This window comes from Tenrec ecaudatus, chromosome 1 (genome assembly GCF_050624435.1).
Source record: "Tenrec ecaudatus isolate mTenEca1 chromosome 1, mTenEca1.hap1, whole genome shotgun sequence".
Classification (NCBI taxonomy): Eukaryota; Metazoa; Chordata; class Mammalia; order Afrosoricida; family Tenrecidae; genus Tenrec; species Tenrec ecaudatus.
Window position 1 is genome coordinate 16,102,372 of NC_134530.1, and position 21,816 is coordinate 16,124,187.

The 21,816-nt window shown below is 44.2% G+C and overlaps 1 long non-coding RNA gene across 1 annotated transcript; it reads left to right on the forward strand.

Annotated features, from left to right (window-relative positions):
- Positions 1-6,405: 6,405 nt before the first annotated feature.
- Positions 6,406-21,386, forward strand: LOC142431776 (uncharacterized). The gene is made up of 4 exons (XR_012780848.1): positions 6,406-6,537; positions 7,022-7,235; positions 7,960-8,204; positions 20,932-21,386. It is a non-coding gene; the product is annotated as an uncharacterized LOC142431776 (long non-coding RNA).
- The last annotated feature ends 430 nt before the right edge of the window (positions 21,387-21,816 follow it).

Consider the following 21,816-nt stretch of genomic DNA (forward strand, 5'->3'; position numbering starts at 1 on the left):
CCCCTCACATGCCCCAAACAACTCCACCCAGTTATGCCTCAACCTGGGTCCTGGTAGTGACATTTTAATGTTTTTTTGGCTTGGGCAACAGAAGCAAGAAGACAAGGAAAGTGTCTCCCTCGTTCCTGGAGGGAATGGAGGGACCCCAGCTCAGAAGGTGGGCTCTCAGCAGGTCTGGACATTCTTCTTCCATTGGACTGATGCCAAGAAGGTGCACATCTCCATGGGCTGCAGCGTGATGGCGGTGGGGTCCAGCAAGGAAGGCAGGGTGAATTCGGGAAGACAATGAGTGAAGAGGCACAGATTTTCCTCTGCCTCACTTGCGATCGGAGACCTCACCATGGCCACGAACCTTGAAATCTGTCCACGGGGCTTTTTCTCCGACCCTTAAATTACTTCACAGGGCAACTTAATCCCAAGACATCCGGCCAACTCCCTCACACCTTCAGCAAATGCAGCTGTTGATACCACACATGACACACACCCAAGACAGACAAATAGACGCTTCTACACAGACTTGAAGCAGACTGAGACAGTGGCTGGAAACTACTACCCAGTCAACAGCTGCATTTACATCACGGTACTCCCCACCCTCCCCTCCTCTTGCAGCCTCTCCCTACCAGCTACTGAAGGAACCCCCCTTCATCCTCAGCACCTCTCAGCTGTCCTGGGTAGTCACTATGTTCTCTGCCAGACCTGCCTGTCCCCTCCCACTGGGCGTGACTTACAGCCCTGCCTCTCCCCCTCCCAGGATGGGAACACTCAGCTGACAGTGCTGACTGACCGATCCCAGGGGGACAGCAGCCTGAGTGATGGCTCCCTGGAGCTGATGGTGAGTGGGCGGCAGCTGTGTCCACGCCTGGGGCCACTGAGGCCTTGCTGGACTAGGAAGCCTGTTTCCACCAGTCGGCTAGGTGGCCCCATGATTTATATTCCTCACTTATCTTTCCTATTCAAAGGTTTCTCCATACTTCTATCCAATGCCTACCCAGGGCAGCCCCTCTCCAAGCCCAGGCTTCTAGGACACAGGACCCCTGGTAGGAACTGTCTTCCTCTTTCTCCTTTCCTAAAGGAGCCAAACAGTCCCCCACTCTGCTCCTCTTGCCTTTTCTGGCCAGAAGAGGAGGATATTGAGCTTCTAGAGAGGATTGAACCACCCCAGCCAATAGATCCACCCCTCCCAGCAGAGGAGATTGATCCACTATCAATAAAACAGCCCACACCTGAGCAGATAAACCAAACCGTTCAAGCTGAAATGCCAGGTGGGGCTGCGTCTGTAGCATTGCCTGGGGGAGACGCCTTACAAGCTATTGCTGAGAGCACCCAGGAAACACCCTCACCACCCATTATTTCCTCTAGACCCAGAACTAGAATTATCTCAGAAAGTTCCTAAAGGTGATGTTCAGATGCTGACTCAGGAAGAAGTGCGCAATACTCATAAAGATCTGCTCGAGTTTTCTGATACGTACAAGCAGAAGCCTGGGGAATATCCCTGGGAATGGTTGCTAAGGGTGTGGGATACTGGTGCGTGAAATGTAATATTAGACTGGTCTGCGTTTCTTGATATGTGGCCCCTAAGCACAGATTCTTCCTTCAGTGTCTCAGCAAGCAAGGCTAAGAGAGGATCTACCGTAATTGCTTATTTGGTTGATTCACTGAAGCAAGGGCTGCCAGATGACCTAAGTTAGACCAACTTGTGGTACCTGACCTACCTTGCACAATGTAGAGGAAGGCATTCAAAAGCTTAGAGAAATTGATATGTTGGAATGATCTATCAGAATAATTCCACAGACCCAAGAAAGGAGTGGCCCGAGGACATACCTTTCATCAAAACCCTAAGGAACAAGTTTGTGAAGTGGGCCCAACATCTCTGAAGACTCCTGTGATTGCTGCTTTCTGTGCTCCAGGATTAACAGGGGGCACTGCCCTAAGGGAACGCCAACATTTGCCTACAATGGGGCTGATTGGGCCCCGCAATGGTGGTAGAGGGCAGGTTTCAGCACTGAATCAATAGAGACAGGGTGGAGGTGGTTATCCTAATGTACAGCAAGGTTTCCATAGTAATCAAAGCAACCTGTCTCGTGTGGATTTATGGTATTGGCTACTTAGCCACAGTGTCCTTAGGAGTGCAATACATGGGAAACCTACTAGATATTTATGTGATCTGTATGGGTGGAAGATCAGGTGAGCAGCAGAAGAGTCACAACCACTCAATCAATTCGCAGACCTGAGCCGGTTTACAGACCCACAACCCCTTGAATGAGGGGAAGGCCGGGTCCCTTTGAAGGAAGATCCTGCTACATCACCGAAGGTCTATACTGTTAGTCTTTCTTCTAGCCTTCCCCAAAGGGACCTGCGGCCTTTCACAAGAGTGACTGTTCACTGGGGGAAAGGATATAATCAAACTTTTCTGGGATTACTGAACACTGACTCTGAACTGACACTAATTCCAGGAGACCCAAAGTGTTTTGAAGGCCCGCCAGTCAGAATAGGGGCATGTGGAGGTCAAGTTATCGATGGAGTTTTAGCTCAGGTATGTCACCGTGGGTTCAGTGGGCCCCCAAACCCATCCGCGTTATTTCCCCAGTTCCAGAATGCATCATTGAAATAGGCACACTTAGTAACTGGCAGAACCCCCATATCGGATCCCTAAAATGTGGAATAAGGGCTATCATGGTAGGAAAGGTCAAGTGGACACCATTAGAACTGCCATTGCCTAGGAAAATAGTAAACCAAAAGCAATACCGCATTCCTGGAGGGATTGCAGAGTTCAGTGCCACCATCAATGACTTGAAAGATGCAGGGGTGGTGATTCCTGTCACATCCCTGTTTAACTCATCTATTTGGCCTGTAAAACAAAAACAAAAACAAAAAAACAGATGGATCCTGGAGAATGACGGTGGATTATCATAAACTTAACCAGGTGGTGACTCCAATTGCAGCTGCTGTTCCAGATGTGATTTCATTGTTTGAGCAAATTAATACTTCTCCTGGTACATGGTATGCAGCTTTTGATCTGGCCAATGCCTTCTTCTTGAAGGACCACCAGAAGTAATTTGCCTTCAGCTGGCAGGGGCAACAATACAAGTTCACAACTCTCCTCCAGGGGTACATCAACTCTTCTGCCTTGTGCCATAATTTAGTCCGAAGGGACCTTGACCACCTGTCCACTCCACAAAATGTCACACTGGTCCATTATACTGATGACATGATGCTGATTGGACCCACTAAGGAGGATGTATCAAAGACTCTAGATTCATTGGTACAATATCTGCGTACAAGGGGTTGGGAAATTAGCCCAACAAAGACTCAGGGACCCTCCACCTCAGTAACATTTCTAGGGGTCCAGTGGTGTGGGGCATGTCGAGACATTCCTACTAAAGTGAAGAATAAGTATTGCATCTGCTCCCACCCCCCCTCCACCCAATGACTAGAAAGGAGGCACAGCACCTAGTGGGCCTCCTCGAATTTTGGAGCCAACATATCCCTCATTAGGGTGTTCTGCTTCGACCTACTTATCAAGTGACATGAAAGGCCTCCAATTTTGAGGGGGGCCCAGAACAAGAAAAGGCTCTGCAACAGGTCCATGCTGCCGTGCAAGCTGCTTGCTTGGCCACTGGGACCATATGATCCGCCGTTCCCATCTGGTATCTCTCTTCCCATTCCTGCTCCTGAGTTGTATGTGTCTCAAGCTTTTATCTCTTATCTATGGCTGTGTATGTGCTCTTGTCTCGTCCAAAGTGAGAGGCATCACTGGGGTCATAGTGGTGGGGGTGAGGAAGCCTCCAGGAACCAGAGAAATATTATGTGTTTCATCAGTGCTTTACTGAACTCTGGTTGACTCATCCCTTCCCTGTGACCCCTCTGTGGGGGATGCTCTATTGTCTACAGATAGGCTTTGGGTCTGTGCTCTGCTCCCCATCATTCTTAATCATATGGTTTTGTTTGATTGATTGTTAAGGGTTTTCTGATACCTGTTGCCTGGTCCCGATGACACCTCATGCTCGCACAGGCTGGAGTGCTTCTTCCATGTAGACTGGTTGTTTCTCTGCTGGATGGTTGCTTATTTCACTTCAAGCCTTTAAGACTCCAGGTGCTATATCTTTTAATAGCTGGACACCATCTGCCTTCTTCACCACATTTGCTTATGCACCCATTTTGTCTTCAGTGATTGTGTCAGGAGGGTGAGCATCTCAGATTGCTAATTTGTTAAAACAACATGTTCTTGTATTGAGGTAGGGTATGAGCAGAGGCCCAAAGTCCATCTACTACCTTGGTGTATTGCCATATAAATATATGTACATAGGCCAATACTTCAATTTTTATGGATTAGTGTAATTACATACAGACATGCTCATGCCTCTATCCATAGTTTTGCTTCCTGGGTCATTACTCTGTTTCCTTTTACCTTTCTTCTGTCCCACCAGTGCTCCCAGGATCTCCGTATCCACCTCGTTATTGTTTTTTATTCCCTTGTTGTTCTCCTGTCTGATGGTGCTGTTTGCCCATTGTCCCGTCCTGCGGGTCATCAACAATGTGGATACCTGAAAGAGGGACTGGGAATGAAGATGGGCAAGAGACGCAAGAAATGGAGGCAAGACAGGAATCTGATCAAGCCTCGTTTATTGAGCTGAGAGCAGAGGCTTAAATAGCGAGCGAATGGCGGGCACCATTACGTCACATGGAAATAAGGTACAGCTGAGGTAGCCAATAGTCGTGTATCTCCCAAATAAGGAAGAAATGGCAGGCAACTGATCGAACAGATAAGTATGCTAATGAAGCATACCAGGCGCCTGGGGGGAAATGCCACCAGTCATGTATTGACCAATGAACATAGCAGCTGCTAGTGAAAGAGCACCAATCCTAGCAAGGGTCAAGACAGCCACCATCTGGCGGGAATGAAAACTACAGGGCACAGTTTGTATGGCAGAAAACAGTAAATTCATAACGGTCGTACATGGTTTAAATCCAGGGTTGGGGGACATGCAGTTCCCTACAGCCCATCACACCTTCCCCTGCCCCCTTTTCCCCCCAAGTCCCCCTGGGACCATTGAGCCCATTGCTTTCTCCTCGAACTTGCTTCCCATGCCTGTCTTGTGTAAGTAGGCATACCAACAATGGAATATTCCAAACAAATAGAAAACAAACAGTTGACAAAAAAGAGAGAGAGAGAATTAAGAAGGTGGGGGAAAATCAAAAAGACAAAACTGAAACAAAAAAATAAACCAAACAGAAACAAACAAAAAAATTTTAAAAACACACAACAACCACCACTGGGGCGGGGGAAGGGGAAACATTCATGCTTCCAGGTCAGTCTGCTGACCTTTATGACTGTCTCCCCACTGGTCCTGGGGGGATTCCGAGAACTGCTCCTCCTAGCCTGAAATCTATTTTGGGGGAGGGGTCTCTTTAGGAGCTTTGTGGCTTGCCTTTGCTCCCATTACTGATCTGTTGTGTTCCCTTCTTGCTTTGCCCTGAGGCAGGGGGTTCAAAAGGAACTTCCTCCCTGCTGTGTGTCCCCAGTATTGTCCTCTGTCGCAGTGTGCTCCAGCAAGGGGACAACAGGTTCTGAGCTGCTGTTGGCCCTAGTCATTTCTGTGCCTTAGCATTCCATCCTCAGGGCTTGGTGTGCCACCATGGGGTCTGAACCTACCATTGCTTTCTCTTTTTCCTTCTTGGTTTGCTTCTGTGTGGGTGTGATGTGCCGACCCCTCACCTCAACCTGTAGGTATTTTGTTGTTCTCTGTTGCACATACTTCTAGGGAGGGGGTCAGTTTGGCTGGGTTGGATCCAGCCCTGTAGCCGAATCTTTTCATGTCTTCCTCCTCATGGTTACATTACATAGCATGGTTTGGTGTGTTGTGTTGGGATCTGTATGTGCACTCCAGAGAGGATGGGGTGAGAGTGAAACGATGGCACAGGGAGGAGTAGGACACTAACCCACCCAGGGGGAGAGTATTGGTTATGTCTCAATGATATCTTTTGGTCCACGCTCATTTCTGACTTGGTCTGAACCTCTGGCAGCTCCCTGTCAATGTACTGCTGCAACAACCATTGTTGGATGATCTTGAGCAAAGTTTTACTTGCATGTGCTAGCAATGCTCTGGTTCTGAAGGTTAGCATCCTGTTGGGTCACCTTTATGTAGAAAGGGTGCAATTATGGATATCTTCCAGTCAGTTGTCCAGGTAGGGATCTTCTTCCACATGGGTTGGCATAGATGAGTGGGTGATTCCAGTGCTTTATCAGCTGGTTGAAACTTTGCAGTCAGTATCTATCATTTCCTGGAGGCGCAGAGAAAATGTAGTGATTTTCTGATTTTACTTCTTGATTGATTGTTATGGGGCTGAAAGACGAAGCGTTTAGGCATGAAGGATGTAGAGTGTGTTATGTCGTTTTTAGGTGCCGTTGACTCGGTTTCAGCCCATAGTGATCCTGTGCCCAGCAGAACCTAACACTGCCTGGTCCTCTCCACCCTCTCCAGTGCTCCTATGCTGGAGCCCATTGTTGGAGCCACTGTATCAGCTCATCTGGATGAGGTACTTCCTCTTTGTCGCTGCCCCTCCACTTGACCAGCCATCATGTCCTTCTCCAGGGACTGGTCCCTGCTGACAGCCCAAATTGTGTGAGACAAAGTCTCCCCATCTTTGCCTATAAGGAGCTAGTTTGTAGAGTGTGAGTTTATAGGGGAAGTAACTGAATTTATAATGGCCTAGGGGCATGGTGGGGGAGAACTGGGGGGAACCAGAGGGTAGGAGAACATGTTCTGAAATTGATTGTGGTGATGATTACACAAGTCATCTTAATATGGTGGCATGATTAAATTGTTTGCCAGGTAAAGCATATGGCAATAAAGCTCCAAAAAGGAAAAGAATGCAGTGTTACCTCCAGAGGCTGGAGCCTATTGTGCCTGGATGGCAAAGACCCTCAGGGTGGGACATTGCCCTGCTTGTGGAGGAAGCCAAGTGCCTATACCCTTTGCTAACTAAGCACTCTTTCCTCCCCATCATTATTCTGTTTTAGGTCTCAAGGGTGGTGCATGCATAACCAGTCCGGAAAACCTCTGAGGTCCCAGGGAAACCATCTTGCACATCTTGGAATCACAAGTACAGGTCTCAACTGCTGCACTTGGTGTGGGGATCAAATACTGTTCATCTCCTTCCAGACTGCCCAGCGCCCAGCTTCCACCCCAACCCTTCGTTCTGACGTGACTTGCAGAAACCAGAGAACGGAAATGGTGAGTTGTATGGTGGACTGTGTTATACGGTGGGGGAGACCTGATGTGAACTGGAAGACCAGCTGTGTGCTGTGGTGTTCTGGCACAAGAATTGAAGAGCCTCCGTTGACAGTCAGAAGAGACAAAGCTTTATTGCCGGAGGACAGTGGCTGTTTCTTAAGCCACTCTGACCCCAAATCTTTGGAGATAGGGGTTTTTATACTAGTTCGTAAATAAATGGTATCTGCACAGATGGTGTTCACAGGATTTGTGTTCATTGATCAAGCAGGAAGATAACTTATGTTGCCAGCAGGAACTTGTCTATTTTGTTGACTTTTGGACTCTTGGGCAGTATTTCTGTTATTTTACTTTGTTAGCTGGCTTCTCTGTTACTATAAAGGAGAGGATGCAGAGGGACAGGATTAGGACACAATAATTACAAATAAGGCCACAGTTGGGCTAATACAAAATGGCTACACTTTGGCTTATTAATAACAAAATGGTTATGTTGAGGCTAATTAAAGCAGGCTGCTACAGCAGGACTGTGTTTCCTGAATGAAGGAGGAGGTGCCAGAGGAGAACAATTGACTTAATCCTTGAGGGACCCATCCTCTGCACATCATGTTGCTTTTCACAATTCGATGTCTGTGGTCGCCTTCCTGATTTGGTTTTCAGAGATGGTGCTGTGGCCCGCTAGAGCCATCTTTGTTCCAGCTCTTGTAATAATTGTCTTGCCTTCCTCTAGGCACTGGGGCATTTTCTGTGCACTTAAAAACTATAGCTCCTCGGGAGGAAGAGAGAGTGGAGCACATACTGGCCCACCAGGCCTGAAGGACGATATCCCCGCTCCGAACAGCCAATGCACAGAGTGGACCATATATGAGACACGACATCCCTCTCTGACCCACGGCCCAACGGGGGACAACTCTGGAGACTCGGTGTCGAGATTGGCCCGGACTGACCCTGTAACACCGAGGAAAAACACTAAAGGTGTGTGGCAGAGCAACGGGGAGCAGAGCAGGGAGCTCCCGGGGGAGTGCATGGTGTCCCACCTGACTTGACTGGAGGACACACCTAGAGGTCAAAAGTCAAACCTTGATCTAGTTACAGATTTTTGTTTCTTTTAAAAAAATTTTTCTTTTTCTTTTTTAATTAATTTGTTCTTGGTCATTGGCTTTCTTTTTTGTTGTTACTGTTGTGTTCTCTTTTGTTGCTTTGTCTTGCGATGCTTTGTTTTTTGGTGCATATTATTATCTCTGCAGATCTATCTAGATAAGATAGGCTGGATGAGCAGTCTGGAGGAGAAAACAATGGGACCGATGTTTCCAGGGGACATGGGTGAGGGGGAGGCGGGTGAAAGGAGGTGGTGTTGACCAACCCAGGGGCAAGGGAGCAACAAGTGATCCAAAATTAGTGGCAAGGAGGGTGTGAGAGGTCTGGTAGGGATTCAGCAAGGGCAATGTAACTGAGAGAAACTACTGAAACCCAAATAAAGGCTGAGAATGATAGTGGGACAAGAGGAGAGCAAAAGGAAATAGAGGAAAGAACTAGGAGACAAAGGGTATTTATATAAGTCTAAATACAGGCATGTACTTATGTAAATATATTTATATAGGATGGTAGGGAAATAGATCTACATGCATATATTTATAGGTTTAGTATGAAGGCAGCAGATAGACATTGGACCTCCACTCAAATACTTACTCAATGCAAGAACAATATGTTCTATTAAACTGGCATTCCATGATACTCACCTTCCCGACACGATCGCTGAAGACAAATGTGTGCATAAGCAAATGTGGTGAAGAAAGCTGATGATGCCTGGCTATCAAAAGATATAGCATCTGGGTTCTTAAAGGTTTGCAGGTAAACAAGCAGCCATTTAGGTCAGAAGCAACAAAGCCCACATGGAAGAAGCACACCAGCCTGTGTAACCACAGGTGTCGAAGGCAGCATGTATCAGGCATCAAAGAACAAAATAACATATTGTTGTAAATGAAGGTGAGTGCAGAGTGGCGACCCAGAGCCCATCTGTAGGCAACTGGACACCCCCTTACAGAAGGGTCTCGGGGAGGAGACAAGCCAGTCAGGGTGCAGGGTAGCAACGATGAAACATACAACTTTCCTCTAGTTCTTAAATGCTTCCTCCCCGCCCCCTCCCCCCCCATCATGATCCCAATTCTACCTTACAAACCTGTCTGGAACAGAGGATGTACATTGGTATAGATAGGAACTGGAAACACAGGGAATCCAGTACAGATGATCCCTTCAGGACCAGTGGTGAGAGTGGCAATACCAGAAGGGTGGAGGAAAGGTGGGGTCGAACGGGGGAACCGATTACAAGGATCTGCATATAACCTCCTCCCTGGGGGACAGACAACAGAAAAGTGGGTGAAGGGAGACGTCAGATAGTGTAAGATATGACAAAATAATAGTAATTTATAAATTATCAAGGATTCATGAGAGAGAGAGCAGCGGGGAGGGAGGGTAAAAATGAGGAGCTTATATCAAGGGCTCAAATAGAAAGCAAATGTTTTGAGAATGATGATGGCAACAAATGTACAAATGTGCTTGACACAATGGATGGGTGGATGGATGGATGGATGGATGGATGGATGGATGGATGGATGGATGGATGGATGGATTGTGATAAGAGTTGTATGAGCCCCCGATAAAATGATTTTAAAAAATAAGTGAGGGTTTCTCCTATAATGAAAAGACCCCGAGTCTTTGATTTTTATAACTATGGGCATTACCTTCCGACGTTATTTTGAAGCACTGAGGGATTTGTGTTTTCAGTGTCGGTTATAAGTTTGACATGATTATTGTCTACAAATGGACTCATACCTGCCCATCCTCAGAGGGCCTGAAGTGCAAAGTACTGGCTTAATGTCAGGGAAATGTTCTTTGTTGTACACTGCTTTCCTCCTGATACATTTTCTTATAATTGTCTTGCCAGCTCTACGCATTTGTTTTCCCAGTGGAGCTATGGAATCACACTTGAATCATCTACCTAGAAAAAAGTCTCTTTCTAATTAAGAATATGACCTCACAGATTCCTTAATTTAACAATTTTCTCATACTGGTGATCATACCTTTTCCTCTTTTAATGTTACCTGTGTATCATACCCAATATCTTTCTACTGTTGGAAAGTACATGTTCATAGCACCATCACCCCCAATGCTTGTGAATATGTTCTAGTAAGTTGCTTTTTACTCATTTCTAAAGAACCAGAAGAGCAAAATACGGATGTTTGTTCACAGCAACTTTTTACCCATAATAATTCTTTTCTTTTTGTTTCATATGTTGAATTTCAATGTGAATTATGGGAATCAGTCTCTCAAAACCATAGTAATGGGAAAAAGTTGCCCGAGGAATATATAAGAGTGAAATTGATGAAGAATAACATCTGGTCTTCAATATTACAAGAAATTGTCTAATTATATAGCCATAAAGATTATTGTGGAAACCAGGAAAGTCATTTGAGATGAGTGATATTCAAACAAGATAAAATAGGAGAAAGTTCTAAGACATTGTGACATTAAAATATACACATATATGACATTAAAGCACACACATGTATGTGTGTATATGTAAAACTAGCTGTAAATTGTATTCAGAGAATTTTCAGGATACATTCATATAAATGTGAGTCATATATTGAATATTTGAAATATTTCATTTGGGGAAAACTATAACACAGCCTCATATTTTAGTAACAGAGTTATAGTAGTTGTTGTATTTCTTCTATATAATTTAACGTGACACATGAGGTAAATCAGGGAAATACCCATAAACATTCAGTATGTTTGGTTACTGTTAATATAAGACTAAACGTGTTTCTAACAGCATGATTCCTATTTTTAACAGAAGTGTTACAGCAGAGCACCTCTGTGAGAGGAATGAATGCAATCAATGTGGGAGAACATTCACTGGGATTCCAAATATTAACTATTCTAAAAAAACATATACTTCTGAAGCAAATTCTTCTGAATGCTAGGAAGGTGAAAAAGCCTTTGTGAATTACTCATCACAGAAGCATATTATTAGATCTGCTATGATGCAGTACGTATCAGTGTAAAGAATGTAGAAAAGCCTGCAGTAATCCCTCTCACCTACCCACTCCTAGGAGAACTTTTTTTTTAATCGTTTTATTAGGGGCTCATACAACTCTTGTCACAATCCATACATATATCAATTGTGTAAAGCACATTTGTACATTCATTGCCCTCATCATTCTCAAAAATATTTGCTCTACACTTAAGCCCCTGGCATCAGCTCCTCATTTTACCCCTCCCTCTCCACCCCCTCCCTCATGAACCCTTGATAATTTATAAATTATTATTTTGTCATATTTTACACTGTCTGACGTCTCCCTTCATCCACTTTTCTGTTGTCCATCCCCCAGGGAGGAGATTATATGTAGATCCTTGCAATCAGTTCCCCCTCTCGACCCCTTCCTCCCTCCATCCTCCCGGTATCACCACTCTCACCACTGGTCCTGAAGGGATCATCTGTCCTGGACTCCCTGTGTTTCCAGTTCCTATCTGTACCAGTATGCATCCCCTGGTCTATCCAGATTTGTAAGGTAGAATTGGTCATGATAGTGGGGGATGGAGGTTGCAGGATGGATGGGTGGGGAGGAAGCATTCAAGAACTAGAGGAAAGTTGTATGTTTCATCGTTGCTAGACCCCCTGACTGGCTCCTCTCCTAGGAGAACTCTTAAATGGAAAGAAACCCCATCAATATAATGTATGTGGTAAGGATTTACTTTGTAGCTCAACGCTTCAGAATTCTGTGATAGCACTTCCTGGTGAGAAATACTATGAATGGGAAACATTTCTGTAGTTTCGCATCTTTTCCAACACATATAAAAGGTCGTAAGCCTCAATATAAAGAACATTGTACAACCTATAATGGCGCATCTCTCCTAAGAGAGCTATGCCTTGTGAATATAAGATATTTGCGACAATATTTAGCCATTTCTCAGTCCCCATCAAACATATAAATACTCACAGTGGAGAGTGCTGAAGACCGGCTCCGGAGTGTTCCTAACAGAAAGCTTGAAGTTGGGTGAGTGGTATTGAGAAAAAAGGAGAATATAGTAAAAGGAGGGGTTCAGGAGGACCAAAGAAACATTCTCAAGCGTGAATGTATGCAATGGCACTTTATTAAAAGCTGAGTTTCTTTTTATACCCCATTTCTTGGCTTCTAACATCCCTCTGGGATAGCAGCCAAGACCATAAACAAAGACACCTGGATTTTGCAGACACTTTCTTATCAGTCAAGGTTAAGCAAAATAGTTTGTTCTATCAATCTTAACAAAGACACATTTTGTAAGTCAAAGTTAAGCAAAACAGTTTGTTCTATCATATCTTAACAGTTCCAAGAAGCCAAGTTATTTTTCTAAATACAAAAGCTCATTTAACCCCAAGTGAACTTTTTATACTAAAAGTGAAGTCCCACTCTTTTTACCCATTAGGCTGGTTAGGATAGGGTTTTCACCCTCTCCATTCCCTAAGACCATGGGGAAGAAATGGGAAATCACCCTACAGGAGAGTGGCCTCATAAATGTATGGAATGTGGGAAAGCCTTCCCTGCCCTAATCATTCTCGAAGCATCCGCTCTCCACTTAAGCCCTTTGCATCAAGTCCTTTTTTTTTCCTTCTCTTCCCACTCCTCCCTCCCACATGGGCCCCCGATAATTTATAAATTATTATTTTGTCATATCTTTCCCTATGCGGAGTCTCCCTTCACACCCCCCTCTGCTGTCTGTCCCCCAGGGAGGAGGTCACATGCAGATCCTTGTAATTGGTTCCCCCCTTCCAACCCACTCACCCTCTACTCTCCCAGTATCGCCATTCACACCCCTGGTCCTGAAGGTATCATCCACCCTGGATTCCCTGTGCCTCCAGCTCCTATATGCACCAGTGTACAACCTCTGCTCTATCCAGACTTGCAAGGTAGAATTCGGATCATGGTAGTAGGGCGGGGGAGGAAGCATTTAGGAACTGGAGGAAAGCTGTATTCTTCATCGGTGCTACATCGCTCCGTGACTGACTCATCTCCTCCCCTAGACCCCTCTATGAGGGGATCTCCAGTGGCCGATAAATGGCTTTGGGTCTCCACTCTGCACTTCTCCCTTCATTCACTATGGTAAGAATTTTTTTTTTTATGATGCCTTATACCTGATCCCTTTGACACCTCTTGATCGCACAGGTTGGTGTGCTTCTTGCATGTGGGCTTTGTTGCTTCTAAGCTAGATGGCCAGTTGTTTATCTTCAAGCCTTTAAGACCCCAGACGCTATCTCTTTTGCTAGCCGGGCACCATCAGCTTTCTTTTCTGTTACAATAATGGCTGCAGGGAATGGTCTTGTATACTGAATACCTTGTATTCAGTAAAAATACTGATTTCGTAGTTAAAGAGTATTTTCCCCATATTTTTATTGTATTTCCTTCTATACTTTGTGTTTGTAAGTTAACTATTTTACCATATTTAATTAATAAGTTATGCTAAGGGTGATTCTATGAGTGTGTGCAAATATTCTGTTTCTGATCTTATTTTGGCTTACTAATTTTAGTTGGTGTGTTAGGTTGGGTTGACCAGAGAAACAAATCCAGGGAGACCCATATGTGTATAAGAAAGAGCTTTATATCAAAGATTAATTGTATATTAAGATAACTTCTCAGCTCACTCTAGAGCAAGTCCATAAGTCTAATATTAGCCCATATGGCCCAATACCAGTCTGTAAATTCCGCTTCAGACTCACGCAACACGTGCAATGACACAGACTTCAGGAAGATCACAGGCCACTGGGTGGAAAGTCTTGTGGATCCAGTGGTGGTAGAAGAGTGTCAGCACTGGTGTGGGTCTCCATGTGGGTCCTTCAGTTCCAGGGCTCTGGTTCCATTAGTGTAACTCCATGTGACTTGTCCACATGTATCGCAGAGAGACGAAGCAGAGAGTGTGGGTCTAGCATTCTGGCTATTCATATCCATAGCACCTCCAAATGAGGTCATCAAGCTGTGACCTGATTGACAGGCTACAATCCAGCCCTTCACTCTTAATAGCCTCAAGTTGACACCAGATTATGTAACTATCACAGTTGGTTTTTGTTAGTTCCCCTTGAGTTGGTTTCAACTCATAGTGGCCTATGTACAACAGAAGGAAGCACATCCTAATTCTGCTCCATGCTCACAATTGCTCTTCTGCTTGTGCCCATAGTTGGAGCCACTATGTCAATCCATCATTCCTAGGGCCTTCCTTTGTTATTGCCCCTCTACTTTACTCAGTGTGATATTCTTGTGCAGGGACTGGTCTCTTTTGATTAAATGTCTAAAATCTATGAGACTGTCCTTGCCTCGGAGGTGCATTCTGGCTATCCTTTTTCCAAGACGGATTTAGCAGACCATGTTATTTGCAATATTCTTAGTAGCACAATTCAAATGCATTGATTAATCTTCAGTCTTTGTTATTCAAAGTCCAACTTTCACATACCTATGAGGTGATTGAAAATACCCTGGGTTCATCACCTGCACTTTCATCCTCAAAGTAACATTCTTGCTTTTCAACACACTAAAGAGGTCTTGTGCAGCAGATTTATCCAATATGATGCATCATTAGATCTCTTAATTGCTGCTTCTACAAACATTGATTTTGGCTCCAAGCAAGAGAATATCCTTGACAATCACTTGACTTGTATATATGTGTGTGTGAGTATATGCATATGTATAAAAATATAAGCATACAAAGATAAATATTTATATCTGTTACCATGTGGATGAGCATATCTTTTCCAGTCCACAAAAGCATACCCACCATGCTGTTGCTTCCAGTTCAATGTCACAGGATTTATTTTACCCTTTTTTAAACTGTGAGTTTACCTGATAGCCCTTTCTCTGATATTATTACTGTTAACTCATACTATCCGCCATTTACTATTTGCTTAATTGTTTTATATACATAATGCCTTTGTAGAATTGCTGTCACGTGATGAACAACAGTTATGTAGAAAGCAACTTGGCTTTCGTTTTAGTTCCTAAGAGTCATACTGCTAAGCCTTTGGATTGTATGATGTCCTGATGATAAACTCGTGAGGCATAATGTATCATATTATGTAGTTCTGGCACACACACACACACAAAGTCAGTGGGTGAAAGGTGCTTTTTTCCTGGTGAAAAACATTTATCCATGTGGTGGACAGTATGCCCTGGGAAAATCTAACTGCACTTCTGTGGGGAAGAAGCTGTTTTCTTCTTAGGTGAATAGGACAGGGCTACCACCTTCCATGGCTAAAGGCTGTAGAAGCATGCTGGTGGCTCAACTGATACAGCAGTGGCTAGCCTGTCTCTCCAGCTGAGAGAAAACAGACCCTTTCCCTCCTGCTCCCTTGTAAGGCTGCAGAAGCAGCAGTCTGCACACTTGACAGTTGCTTTGTGTTCCCAACCTTGTCCTCCTCTCCTGTCTGGGAAAACTTGGCTGATGTATTCGTGTTTCTTTGAATACCCTCAAATGATGGTAAAACTGTCCCTTTGTGCAGCAACCTGTCAGCAGCTGCAGATACATATCAGGAGTGTATTTAAACCTGCCTCACATAGAGTGGCAGGCATGGAGTGTCCCGGTACATCAACTGAATCCATCCTTTTTCTCTAATCTGTAAGTTTTCTCATGCACATGGTGCCCTCTCGAACCAGTTTGATTTCTAAGACAAAGCTGGCTCAATGTTATCTTACATACTCGGTCTTCCTGACCTTGGGCAACAACATATCTCTTCTTTTGCATCTTTTTCTCATTGGGTTTAGCCTGGAATCGTAAAGATGGCTTTTTTGGTGAAATCTGGAAGCCATTGTGGTGAATTGAGCTAAAATGGGCATAGGAAAAAAGGGGTCTGGGAGTCTTGATCCTGAGGCCTGCATTCTAATGGGGTCAGAAGGAACACCTCTCCCTAGTTTAGTCGGCAGATCAGAATTTGGGAGTTTTCAGACTCGCAAAATTGCCGCCTGCATAAACCTTTGTGGCACTTTTATAGACACTGCTTGTGAGATCTGGCTGAGTTCTGGGTGCCTGGAGTAAGAGGGAACACTCCTGGGTGAGATACAGGTTACAGAAAGAAACAAAGATGGGATTTCAGCCTTACATGGCAGTCAGCCGACATACGGGGATTTACCAGTTTCCTTAATATAGAAACTGAGAAAGTAAAGCCACTGGAGTTGCATCTGATTCTCAAACTGATATCTCGACTACTGTATTACATGATTGGTGTAATGAGGGCCGGGAGATGGCCTGAACCATATTGATATTTAGTCACCTGATGTCTGTGTTTAGTAAAGACTCAGCAAATACTTTTTGGAGAGTTGGGTGAGTGAACAAATAAAGCAATAATACGTAGGTGCAATCATGTAGGGATTCCCTCACATTCTTGCCTCTCTACAACAGTTGGTGTTTCCATACCTATGTCCCCACTGCCATCCTCTATAACTCAGTCCTGGGTCCTGTCATACTATCATTTACTCTCTCTGCAGTGTCCTCGTGTCTGATGACCATTGTCACTAGTATCAAATCATCCCAACCTAATCGACCCCTCATGTACTTAGAGTTCACCTTTACCAACAAGCGTCATATTTAAGTTTCACTGAAAAAGTGCTGCGGCCACCCATGTCCTTGGCTTCAGTCCCCAACCCAATCAACTGTCCCGTGTCCACGTTTCAAGTAAAGATCACTTTCAGAGGCTTAAACCTTGAATATACTGTCATCATTATGATAGAAGAAGGCTTTATCCGGTCCTAGTTGTATCCCTTTGTCATGCACCACTGCTAACTGAATGTTAGTTTTTAAACTTAGCTTCTAATTCGATCACTCTCCTTAACACCTACATTTGTCCCTCGTGGATCTAAAAAGGTAGGAGCCCTGGTGTCATAGTGCTTACACTTTGGGCTTTAATTGCAAGGTCAGCAGTTTGAAGCCACCAGCCTCTCCTAGGAGAAAGACGGCCTTTCCATTCCTGTAAAGGGTTCCAGTCACAGGAAAACTCACAGGGGTACTGCTACCCTGCCCTATACGGTCACTATGAGTCAGCATTGACTTGACGGCAGTGAGTTCCTTCACATTTGGACTAAAAACCATTTTGTGTATATTTATTTAGTTTTACATGAAAGCCTTTTATTAATTCCATCACTTCTAGGAATATTTTTATTAAAACAAATCGTTTTAGTGACATAGAATTCACATACCATACACCTCTATGCTTCAGCCATGTTTTTTTAAAGTTGAATAATTGTGGTAGTTATATAATCATTTGTCAATTTGAGGATTAAGAATATAGGGTGGAGTGCTATTAATCAGATCATAGCCAATGAGGCCTCTGTGTGGGCATGGCCTTCTCCTGAGAATTCTGGGAAATCCGGTACTTCCTCCTTGGAAGCGGGAGACATTGTAGCTGACAAGACACATGGAACTACCCTAGTGCCCTGAACCGGACAAGCCACATGGATGCAACCAGACCTCTGAAGCCGGAGAAGCCACAGAGAGACCCCAGCCAGCGCTGGGATGCTTGCAACACCACAGGACCCAAAGACTTTCTAAACCCACTGGCTTGTGATCATCCTGCATTTGACTCTACTACTATATTACATGATTGGTGTAAATGTCTAATTGCCTGTGTTTAGTGTGTCTGAAGAGGACTTTATAGATTGGTATTGGACATATGGGCTAATATCAGACTTATGGCCTTGGATTGGACTGGGTTGGGATGTTTTCTTAATGTGCAATTGCTCTTGTATATAAACCTCTTCCTTATACACCTATGTGTTTTCATGGATTTGTTTCTCTAGTCTACCCAGACTAACACAATAATCATAAATACAATCAATTCTAGAACATTTTCCTCCTTGTACTCATTACTAGCTCACTGTTTCCCTCTGTGTTAGTCCGGGTTGACTAGAGAAACAAATCCAGAGACATTCATATGTGTATAAGAGAGAGCTTTATATCAAAGAATAATTGTATATTGAGAAAACCTCCAACCGAGGTCAAATCTGTAAGTCTGATACTAGCACATATTCCCAATACTAGTCCATAAATGGCTCTTCATACTCACACAGCACATGCAATGATGCCGAATGCAGGAAGATCATTGGCCTGTGGGTGAAAAGTCTTGTGTATCCAATGCTGGTAGAAACATCTCACCACTGTTGCAGGTCTCCACATGGCTCCTGCAGTTCTCTAAGTGTGGCTCTCAACAAGAAAGTGAAGCAGAAAGAGAGGGATACCTGCGTGAGGGGAAGTTCCCAAAATCCTCATGAGAAAAACATGCCCAGAAAGAGGCAACATCAGGCTGTAACCTGATTAACAGGCTAGTCTCCACCCCTTCACTCTTAATACCTTCAAGTCGACATGAGATTATGTAACTACCACAGCCTCTAACATCCTGTCCTACGACCACCATTAAACTATGATTAGTTACAATGTCCATAGATTTACATGTCCTGAATTTCATATACTAGAAACCATTAAAAATAAACTCATGAGAAATAATATATTAAAGTCCAACAATAGCAAAATAAACCAGAAAAAGAAACTCCAATTGAGAAAAAAAAGAAGAAAGAAAGAAATACTGAAAGCTAGGACAAATTAAAAATGGGTCAAAAGGGAGATCAATGATCAACTATTACATTTTAACTTAATTACATCTGCCATAATCAAATTTACAAGGTTCTCTGTCTTATATCCAGGCTATTCATATACCTCAGCTTTGATCAGAGGGAATTCACCAGAGGTTTTGGGGTTATATAGGCAATTGGATTTTGCTCTCCCACTATCATCTGTAGCCTACTGCCAATCAGGTGTTCGCAATTCAAGCTTCAATACCATTCCCTCCTACTGTTTTGGATTATATTATTTATCTTCCTTGGGTAACACAGACTGGTATGCTTCTCCCATGTGGACTTTGTTGACACCTCACTTAGATGCCTGTTTGTTGGATAACAAGCCTTTAAGACTCCAGATGCTCAGAAAACAACCGGCCAAGTTCAATCCAACATAATCAAGATCTCAATGGTCTCTACCTGATATTAAGGCTTTTCAATACTTGCCTGTGGATAGAGTGGATTTGCCAACAGCTTAATCTGACTAGACACTTTTCAGGGTTTGGGGATCCCACTGTCCTCCATAGCCTTCTACAAATTGAGTGTTCATAATTTCAGCTGATACATTTCCCTTCCTGGTATTTGAATTATGTACTTGTCATCTTTGGGTCACACTATTTGGTGTACTTCTTCCGTGTGGACTTAATGGATCCTCACTTAGATGGCTCCTTGTTTGAATAAAAGCACTTAAGACCCCAGACTCTATTCTAATTGCTAGCCAGGCACCATCTGGTTCCCTTACTGTAGCATCCTGAGCTTCAGCAATCATTTCATGTAGGTGAGTATCAAGCAGGTCTAGGGTATCAGTATCAACTGTTCCTGAATTGGGCTTACGGTGATAGGAACCAGACGCCATCTGCTTGTCCATGGGGTATGCACGACTCAAGTTTACTTTGGCCGTCGTAATATGACAAAATCAAAGACCAACTACACCAATAGCAGCCGTAAGCCAAAAAGCAAACAGAACACATGGAGAAAAAACAAAACCAAGCTACAAGCAGGAGAGCAAAAGACCATATAAACAAAGTACAACATTGTCAATCAGCCTCCTGGGGTATTAGTCAATTGCTCTATTATTGTCATCAAATTTCTCAATGACCCAGCATTCTGGACACTCAGTATGAGGAGTCTATGGGAGTACAGTGCAACCCTGAGTTGCAAGTCACAAGTTGTTTCCCTACATAGTTCGATCGCCCATTCTATTGGGCTCTGTTGACCCTAAACATGGGGATTGATGCCAGGGGGGACCTTCCTAGATCAATTCTTCCAAGTGCAGATCCCTACTCAATGATTCAGAACCTGTAATGCCACTGCAAGGTGGGCATAGAGCTACTACATATGTATGGATCCTGGGTCCCTTTCCATTAGACATCCACAAAGCCAGGTGTTTCCCCCCAAGGTCCAATGACTGCCACTTTCACGATCCCGGGGCAGCCACTCTGTTTCCTCTCCCATATAAATACCCATTCCTCAGTCTAAGGGTGCAGGAAGCTTTGAGGCAGGGATCAGTTCATTCAGAGGGTCCTCTGTGTTAAGTCCTTCGGATGTAGCCTTGAGTTATGCCATGCTGGTCACCTTCCAGGCATAGTGCTTAGTCCATCATGTGGTTCACCGAGGGCTGGATGGACACATATTCCTAGTGTCTCGCCTAAAACATAAAATCTGGTCCATAGTCTTCCTAGATTCTCTATACTCATTGTTTAACATCCCTTCCCAATATGAGGTTGGTTTTCCCCAGTCTCCCACCATATTCACTAACAGAACTATCAGCCTCTCTTCCACAATGAACATGGTCCCCTGGTGTTTGGCTTGAATTTCAGACAAGCTTCTCATTCCATCCCTGTGGGGAGCCCATCGATTTGTTTTGATGTTGTATAACCTCCTGTGGATGGTTATCCTCAATTTCCCACATTGAAGAAGAAAGCCCAGGAAATGTGAGGTCTCCTCCTTCGTGTTGGCTCTTGTGAAATGTGCTAAGGGGAGATGATGTATGGGTCATGGCTGGTAGGTAGCCTTCTTGCCTTTTGTTCAGGAACTGGTTCCTAAAACTTGATTGGTGTTTCTTGTTATAGAAATGGACTCCTGCCCCTTGCCCCCCAAAGAATTCACTTCAGAGGACAGCACTGAAGCTACAGCTCAAGAAAATGGACTTGTCTGATCAGAGCACACAGGAGTCAACAAGTGGGGAAAGGGAAAAAAGCAAAGAGTGAAGCACATCCTGGCTCACCAAGCCCTGAGGACAATGTTTCTGCTCAGAAAAGCAATGCACAGAGATGACCACAGGGCAGGCCTCACCACAGGACAAAGCGTTCCTCACTGACCCATAGCACCACAGGGGACAACACTAGAGACACACGGCGGGAATTGTGCCCACCCTGAGCTCACTACACCGAAGCCAGCCTCTCGGGGCATGCAGCAGAGCAGCTGGGGGAGCAGAGCAATGAAGTCCCCAGGGATTGATGTGGTGCCAGGGCATGGTACCCCATCAGACTTGACAGGAAAGCACTCGTAAAAGAAAACAAATAGACCCTGAACTATTTATACCGTTTTATTGTGTTGTTGTTGTTGTAGCTATTGTTTTACTTTCTATTGTTGCTTCATTGTACTCAGTCTTGTGATAGTACATAGCATGTCTACCTGGAAGGGATAGGTGGGATAAACAAACCAGAAGAGAGAGGGGAGGCGGGGTAAAGAAAATGGGTGTTAATAAACCCAGGGACAAGGGAACAACAAGTGATCCAAAATCAGTGACAAGGAAGGTGTAAGAGGTCTGGCAGGGCTGGATCAAGGGCAATGTAACTGAGAGGAATTCCTAAAACCCAAATGAAGGCTGAATATGATAGTGCGACAAAAGAAAAGTACAAAGAAATAGAGGAAATAGATAGGAGGCAAAGGGTAGTCATAGAGCTTTAAATACGGACATATACAGATGTAAATATATTTATATAAGATGAAGG